Source organism: Nicotiana attenuata, unplaced genomic scaffold, assembly GCF_001879085.1.
Source record: "Nicotiana attenuata strain UT unplaced genomic scaffold, NIATTr2, whole genome shotgun sequence".
In the NCBI taxonomy this organism is placed as follows: Eukaryota; Viridiplantae; Streptophyta; class Magnoliopsida; order Solanales; family Solanaceae; genus Nicotiana; species Nicotiana attenuata.
This window is the reverse complement of record NW_017670990.1, coordinates 323,544-331,926: the sequence shown is the minus strand read 5'-3', so window position 1 is coordinate 331,926 and position 8,383 is coordinate 323,544.

Sequence of the window (8,383 nt, the reverse complement as noted above, 5' to 3'; positions counted from 1 at the left end):
TACTTGTTTTAAAGTCACAATTGTAACATGGCTGGGAACCACACTAGTGGATCTTGGGGGGTGCCTAACACCTTCCCCCCTGAGATAATTTCAAGCCCTTACCCATTCTCTGGTTCTTCTTTCTTTTAAATTCTTAGTGTCCTAATGCACTTAATCATTAGGTGGTGACTCTTCTAAATCTCAAACCCAAATTCCCAAAAGGAGTAGAGTTGTCCGCCCAAATGTCGTAAACCCGATTTCGCCTTTAGAAAAAGGGGGCATCGACAATATGTAATGCCTTGTTGTGACTCAATCCCTCCGGTGGCAGCTCATCTTCATGAAAAGTGATCTTTTGACTTTCCAATACTTGGCCTACCATGTTAGCCATCTCTCTATCGGTGATGTTACTTGGTACATATGCCTCACTCAGCACTCTTAGCAAGGCATTCTTGTGTGCATCGGAACTTTGTAGCAAAGCAAGGATAGAAATCTGTGCCGGTGTTTTGTTCAGCTGATCAATAACTGAGTATTCTTTGGCTTGTATCTTTATCCAGAGATCGTCGGCCCAGTTTCAGTGATGGTTGGCCGACTAGAGGCCTACTTGCTTGACTCAGCCAAATATTCCGGGGTGTAAACCCTGCCGATTCTCGTCATACCCTGTGCCGCAACGGCTTTCCCAAACTTGACCTTCCCCTTTCTTCTGGCTTTGGCTGTTAGTCCCATGGTATAGCCTTTGTATGGAATGGTGTTATGGCTGACATTGCCACTGGAATTGGCGTGGCTATCCTAATCTCGAACGGAGCAAGCCCATTAGGCTGTAAAACTGCAACTTCAAAGGGTGTAGGTGCGTTTGCTGGTGACATAAACTCAACCTCAATCGTTGCTGGTGTCTTTGCAAAGGGTGGTGCTTTAAACTCGAGTGGCATGGACATGTCTACCTTGGCGTCCTCAGAAGGATGAATCTGGACCACAATCGGATTGAGGGTGACTATTGGCTTCTTTGGATCGTCGCCTTCTGTGATTAAACCAATTGATCCCATAGGGTCCCAGTCATCCTCTATATCGATCATGTGAACACTTCCACCTTTGTGGTCTGGCAGAGGGTTATTGCGGACATTTGGAGCAGGCTCCTTTGCTATAATGATCTTGTTGTCAATCAAAGTCTGGATTTTATCCTTCAGAGAGCGGCATTCATCAATGGTATGTCCTTTTATGCCGGAATGGTATGCACAGATTTATTTGGATTGACCCACTGCGAAGGGTTTACGAGGGTTATAGCAGAGATAGGGTTGACATAACCAGCAGCCTTGAGCCTTTCGTACAGCTGGTCAATTTGTTCAGCAATGGCGGTATACTATTTGGGAGGTCTGCGGTCAAAATTTGGTCGAGGTCTAGGGAAGTTTTGACGTGGGGGAGGTGATTGATAGTGGGATGGTTGGGTGTTGTAGGCTTGGTAAACATGTGCTGGTTGGGAGTATTTGGGTGAAGTGGGCTGATATGGGGGAGGTGATTGATAAGTGAGTGTTGGAGTTTGGTAAGAGGGTGAGGGTGCTTGGTAGTTCGGGGTAGGCTGATATGTGGGTGGAGGCATTAGATAGGTTTTGTATTTGACAGGGGATTTGGTTCTCTATGCAACCATTACAGCACCTACGTCCCTTTTCTTAGACATACCACCGTACTGTAAAGCCTTATTGGTAGCTTGCAAGGCTTCAAAGTTCGTAACCATACCACTCTTGATGACTTCTTCGATCCTTTCTCCTAGCTTGATGATGTCAGAAAATTTGTGATTCTCGATCAGTATCAGCCTCTCATAATACTGTGGGTCTTGGGCCCGAACGAAAATTTTGTTCATTTGCTCTTCTTCCAAAGCAGGTCTATCCTTAGCAGCTTCTGACCTCCATCGAGTAGCATACTCACGGAAGGTGTTTATGAGTTTCTTCTTCAAGTTTTGAATATAGAACACATCTGGTGCATTCTCCGTGTTGAACCTGAATCTGTCCATAAAATCAAACACCATGCTTGCCCAGCTCCACCACTTCTTCGGATCCTGGCTAATGTACCAAGATAAAGTGTCTCCCTTCAGGCTTCCCATGAAAAGCTTCATGCGGATTTTCTCGTCTTTTCCTACTCCGACCAGCTTGTCGCAGTATGTTCTCAAGTGGACCCTTGGATCTCCCGTACCATCAAACATCTCGAACTTGGGAGGTTTGTACCCCTCGGGCAGTTCGACATCGGGCTGTATGCAATGATTTTCATAGTTTAGCCCCTCAATTCCCTTACTACCTTCAACGCCTTGAATTCTGCTAGTCAACTTCTTAAGCTCTTTGGCCAGATTTCTGATGCGCAAGTCCTTATCCTCGGTCTCGGGTGTGCTTGAGATGGGCTGGGTGGAGTGTGGCACAGTCTCCACATAGATGGTGGTATTATGTTGGGTGTGGCAGTGGCCATTTATGGAGTTCTGGAGTTCTAGGATGAGCAGTGAGGTATCATTTGAGGTATGGCAAGTATTGCAGTAGTGGTGAGGAGCAGGATGGTTTTGTGGCTTTGGGATGTTTTGCGGAGGTACAGGATTCTGAGTTTTTGGGAAAGTAACCTCTTGAGTGGTGAGGGAAAATGATAGATTCGCCAAATTCCGGACTTGATCAAGTTCTTCCTGAAACTTCAATAGCTTTTGTTCTAGTTGGGATGCATTTTCCTTGGGGACCAGAGTACCATGAGTGACCTCTACCCGTTCAGCTGAGTTGTTCGAATCTTCCATTTTTCCTTTGTTTTTGTGTCTGACAGGACTAGGAAGATGAGTAAGTGGAGGGCCCCTGGATCTAGTAAAATATAATGATGTTGCTAGAGTTCACGAACTAACCTTTGGGGAGGGGGAATAAACAAAAAGTAAAACAAAAGGGTAACAAGTCAGTAAGGATTATATAAAAAAATATTGCAATATTTAAACACGTAGTGCGGAAATATAAAGCGCGTCCTAATTTTGGGGACCTTGTTGTGCCCGAGGTAGGCCTAGCGACAAGTTAAGTTGGAGAACTTAGAATGCTAAATGCCTCATTTCATTGATAAAAGGTAGACGAATCCCAAAACGACACTAAATAACAAGAAAATAAAAAGTCACTAATGGCCATCGGCCTTATTACATCTCATAAAGCGAAAAAATGAAAATTCCTGTCTATTTGGTCCCGGAGGAACCTTCCCCAGACTCGGCATTGGTGGTTTTGTCGAACAGCTCTCCCAGCTCGCGCAGTCCTAGTAGCAGGTAAGCTCTGGCCAGATGTCCGCCTTCATTTCCTTCAGCATTCCGGCAATATTCGACCCTCTTCAGAAACTTCTTTTCCAACTCTACTATACCTCGCTCCAAATAGACCGATCGCTTGTTGGCGCTGACAGCCATATCGTTCCACTCTTCAATTAGTTTTTGATTGGCTTTCTGTATTTCGCGGTGCTCGCTTTCACATTCCCGAATCCTCTTGCGCAGTTGGTTGTACTTGACCTGTGCTTTAGCCTTTTCATCGATGATCCTGTGACCTCGAACAAACCCGAGTTGACCCAGACCATTGTGATTGTCCTCCAGCCAGCCTGAATAGTGTGGGTTTCAACCAACACGGTATCTGTCTGGTTCGATGGTGTCCATTCCCATGGCGATCTTGCACTACCACATATGTTGAGCTTGGCACTTGTAAGGACTATCGTCAGCCTGGAAGTCAGCTCGGAAATGACTCATCTTGTCGACCCTTGGTATAACCTGCTTCCTACCAGCCTGTCTCATAACTCGGAGAGGGACATAAGGGTAGGCTCCCCTCAGACCGATCAATATCAGAAATGGCGCATCCCTGGATCGAATGATGAATTCTTCAGTAGGGAACCACTCGAACATCCATTGTACCCGGTCTTCAATCAAATTATCAAAGAGTTCGACCCATTCTCTAGCATTCTCCGGTTGGGCGAACATGTTGGGCATGTAATTTAGTCGCTTTGGGTGATGAAAGGCGATATGATCGTCCCAGTCTCTTCGATGGATTTCCTATCGGTACTCACCCTTTTGGAGATGTTCCATGAGCCATAGTTGAAGTAGAAGATTACAACCCTCGAAATGTTTGGCTACCTGTTGACACCTTTCTAGGGCTCGGTATATCTCTGCAATGATCATTGGCACAAGAGTAAACGATTGTCCGTCAATTCCTTCCATTAGAGTTTTGGTGACCATAGCTAGCCTGGTATGGATTCTTGCTTTCTTCATTGGAAATACTATCATCCCCAAGATACAGAACATGAAGACAAATACCCTTCGGTGAATATGCTCCAATGATGTAAGGGCGAACTCATCAGGATAAGTACGGTAAGATTTGTTGTGGTCGTACCTCTCGTACAAATAGTCAAAGGGAATGTATGATTATTTCAAACATGTCAAGTCTGGATTATTCTTTAGACCCGTCATTTTGAGAAAACCTCTACCTTTGCGATTTTCTGGATTAACAAACCCGGAGTTTCCTACGGCATTCCAGCCAGTCCTCCTATTTCTTCGAGCAGGGGTGTCATCTCAATGTCTCCGAAGCGGAACACAGACCTATCATAATCCCAGAATAGGGTAGCAGCCTCTATGATTTTGTTGTTGGGTTGAATTTCCAAGAGAGAAGGTAGGTATCCCAGGTATTTCCGGACAAGAGTCTGATCGCTGGAATGAAGATCCTTCCACCAGCTTAGCAGTTTGGGCGGATGTGGGTGGCCATACCGAATCTAGGGACTTCATGCCTCATATTTCTGCAAGACAAAAGGTTAGGCCCTTACCCCCACCAAACTCGACTATTTAATATCAATAATTGGCATAAAAGAATTTTAGTTCTCCAAATAAATGCACAAAACGTGGTAGTGTCCGTTTGGGTTTTGGGAAAACCCGGTGGACTTTGGACAAGGCTATCTTAAAGAGTCATGATGCGGACAACATAACTGACTCGGCTAGGATTGACCATGATGCATGAACAATTAAACAGAGTAAGGTTTCTATGGGGTATTAGACTGGTACCCTTGAGCGGACAACTCAAGAGGGAAAGGCGCGGAACCGTCGACTACACCGTTGATCGACTGGTTTCACCGCAAATATGCCTTTGTCGGAGTTAGGGGTGATAATATCGGAAAGGTGCAAACACTCATTATAAACGTTGCTATGGTATTTTGTTTGGCACGAGTGAAATATGATGTTGAAAACATTCTTATGCGGTAATTAAAACAAGTTGTCATGTATTTGCACGTTCAAAAGCAATAATTACAACAATTCCTCATAATTTAAAATAGTAGTAAAGGAAAGCAGTAAAGGGAAGTAGTAAAGAAATAAAGGAAAGAAACAAAGAAATAAGTCAGTTCTTGCAGTAGGAGAAGGAATTAAATACTTAAACGGATTAAACCAATAAAGGCACATAAGCAATGTAAAGTCACAGTAATAGCTTGAAATGGTAAAAGCCTAAAAGATTTCCCCAGCAGAGTCGCCATGCTGTCGCCGCCCCTTTTTTTCCTCCGCGGAAATTGGGTTAATGACATTTGGGCAGACAACTCATTCCCTTTTGGGAATTGGGTTTAATGGAATTGAAGAGTCGCCACCTAATGATTTAAGTGTATTAGGACACTATTAGAAGAGCTTGATTTTGGATAACTAGAGATAGGGTAAGGGCTTGAAATTATTCCAATGGGAAGGTGTTAGGCACCCCTCAGAATCCACTAGTGTGGTTCCCGGCCAAGCTATTGTTGTTACTTAAGCTACAAATAACATGTAGACAAGTAGCACTTCAAATAAGAGGGGAATTTTCACATAAAGGTTAGAAATAAATAAAGTTGGAAAGCATTAAAGAGTTGATTTTCTTAAAAGAAACGTTTCAAAAGATTTAAAAGAAACAACGAAACAAAGGAAAGGGGGTCCTAGGTTTATTAATAATATGGATCACCCCACACAACATCCGGTAATCACTCTTACGCGTGATGTTATCGCGTGGTCATCGCATCCATATCTACCCTTTCCCACCCATTTAAGGTATTAAAGCGCGGAATGGTCTCGTTTACTTGTTGCATACTATTACCCGCCCCCATCCTATCAGTCCCGGAGGTACTTTGGACTACTAATTCTAAGGGGAGGGGATGTTTGGCTTATTTGTGGTTTCAAAGGTAAAAATACTAAGGCGACAAACAAAACACATATAGCAAGTTTGGGGAAGCATATAAACAGATAAAAGGCTCAGACATACCTCCTTTAAACTAAAGAAAGCACATAGTTTAGCATGTCTTGCACGTACTGTTTATGGTCTAGTTAAACATAAAAGGCTGGGGTAGGCTGATTTATCACATATTTCCATATAAGAAGTCCGAATTAGGCTTGCCTGCTGGTCGTAATTGATAAAGACTGATACAGTTTAAAAACTTATCCCTAAGGCTTGCCTAGGTGTGGGACAAAAGCTCCTATAGACATGATATCTACTGATTTCGGAAAAGAATGAAATAGATTGAATACATACTGATTAAGAGGGGTTACCAGATTATTAAAGAAAAGCAAACTCTAGCAAAAGTTACAGGTTCTCCAAGCACTATTACATGTTTTAGACTCATAAGCGAGTGGAAACGTTTCAGACTTGGTTGATAGTTCCTATAGGCATGCTTTCTACGCGTTGTTGATTTAAACACTTTTATAGATATATAAAAAAATGCAGAAAACCTACAAAATGATATCTAGGTGTTACATCTTATTACGAAAGTGACATCTGATTATATTTTGGTTATTAGGACCTATAGACAAGCTTGCCTAGTGAAAAGTAGGTATGCAAGAATCAGAAGGGACCCATAGGCATATTTTCTTCATGCGTGTGCAGAAGCTATAGACATAATATCTACATGAAGGTGCAGGATCCCTATAGTCATGACATCTAAATGAGAATGCTGAAGTTCTTATAGACATGGTAACTAAATGAGAATGCAGAAGTTTATAGGCATGGTAGCTATATGAGAAATGTTGAAATCATAGGCATGGTAGCTATATGAGATTGCAGAAATTTTATAGGCATGGTAGCTATATGGGAAATGCTGAAATCATAGGCATGGTAGCTATATGAGAATGCAGAAATCTTATTGGCGTGGTAGCTATATGAAAACGCAGAAATCTTATAGGCATGGTAGCTATATGAAAAATGCTGAAATTAGAGATTCCTATAGGCAAGTTATCTACCCCTTTTTACATGCATGGTTACCCTTCCCTTTTCACTATCCATCCCCGAAAGTTCATTACAAAGTTATTACAGTCCAAAGAAATTAAACAAAATACATTAGAAATTGAAAATTACAACCAAGGAGAGCCTGATTCAGACTTCCTGTCTGAAGTATGAAGTAAACCAACTCCAGAGATCAGATTTCAAAGCCTTTCTCTCATTTGGGGTGTGTCGGAGTTCCCTAAGAGCCTCACATGAACTCCGGGCAGTGCTTACACCCCAAATACATTACCAAACTAGGACATAGTGCAGTGTGGAAAAGCCAGTCCTCAAGTGTCCAAGTTCAGAGAGAACTCAGGGCCCAAGGCAAGGCTCACACGAGGGGGGCAGACCTAGGAACTAAGAGAGTGTGCAAGTGCAGGATTCTAAAAGGGGAAAGGGGAAAGGGAAACAATTCACTTTGATGCACATAGGGGGTATAGGGAATGGGGAGATAGTAAAGGAAAAGCAACGGCAGGCTGGTGGGGCATACTCAGCAATGAGGAATGCTGGCCTACCCCATAAGCCTGTTAGAATACATTATTTAGAAGTTAGGATCCTTTAAGGGATCAAGTTCAAACCATAGACAATAACCTGCCTATTGCCATGTTTTAAACTGTAACTCAAAGCACACAAAGGGAATAGGGAGGAGGGGTTCATAACAAAAACAAGCAAAAGAAAACAACATGCTAGTTTAAGTATTTAAATCTGCAGAAGTAATAAAGTAGACATATATGTAGAAAGATGTAAGTAAACACATTGTGGTGATGCTGAAAATTAAGATTAGGACATACCAGTTTCAAGAAAACAAATAGGAAAAAGAAGTAGTCTTGTGAAAGTCAGAATGCAGACAAGAAGAGAGAGTTCTAGTAAGAGTTCAGAAGAGATTGTAAAAGTAGTAGTGGAGGATTGTTAATCGTGTGTGCTGTGTGTTAAAGAGTCGTGTATTTATAGTGTGAAAGTCATGAGGAAATAAGGTAAGAGAATAATTGAAGAACTGATTGTCAATCAATTACACAAGACTCCCTTTAATTAAGGGATTCAGATTCAAACGGTTATAAACCAATTAAGGAAAGAAATTAATCAAACACTTTGTGCAAAGTAGGCAATTAGGGGTGAGTGCAAATAAGGTAATGAGATCAATTAACAACCAGTAAATCAAAAGGGTCCGAGATTTTGTG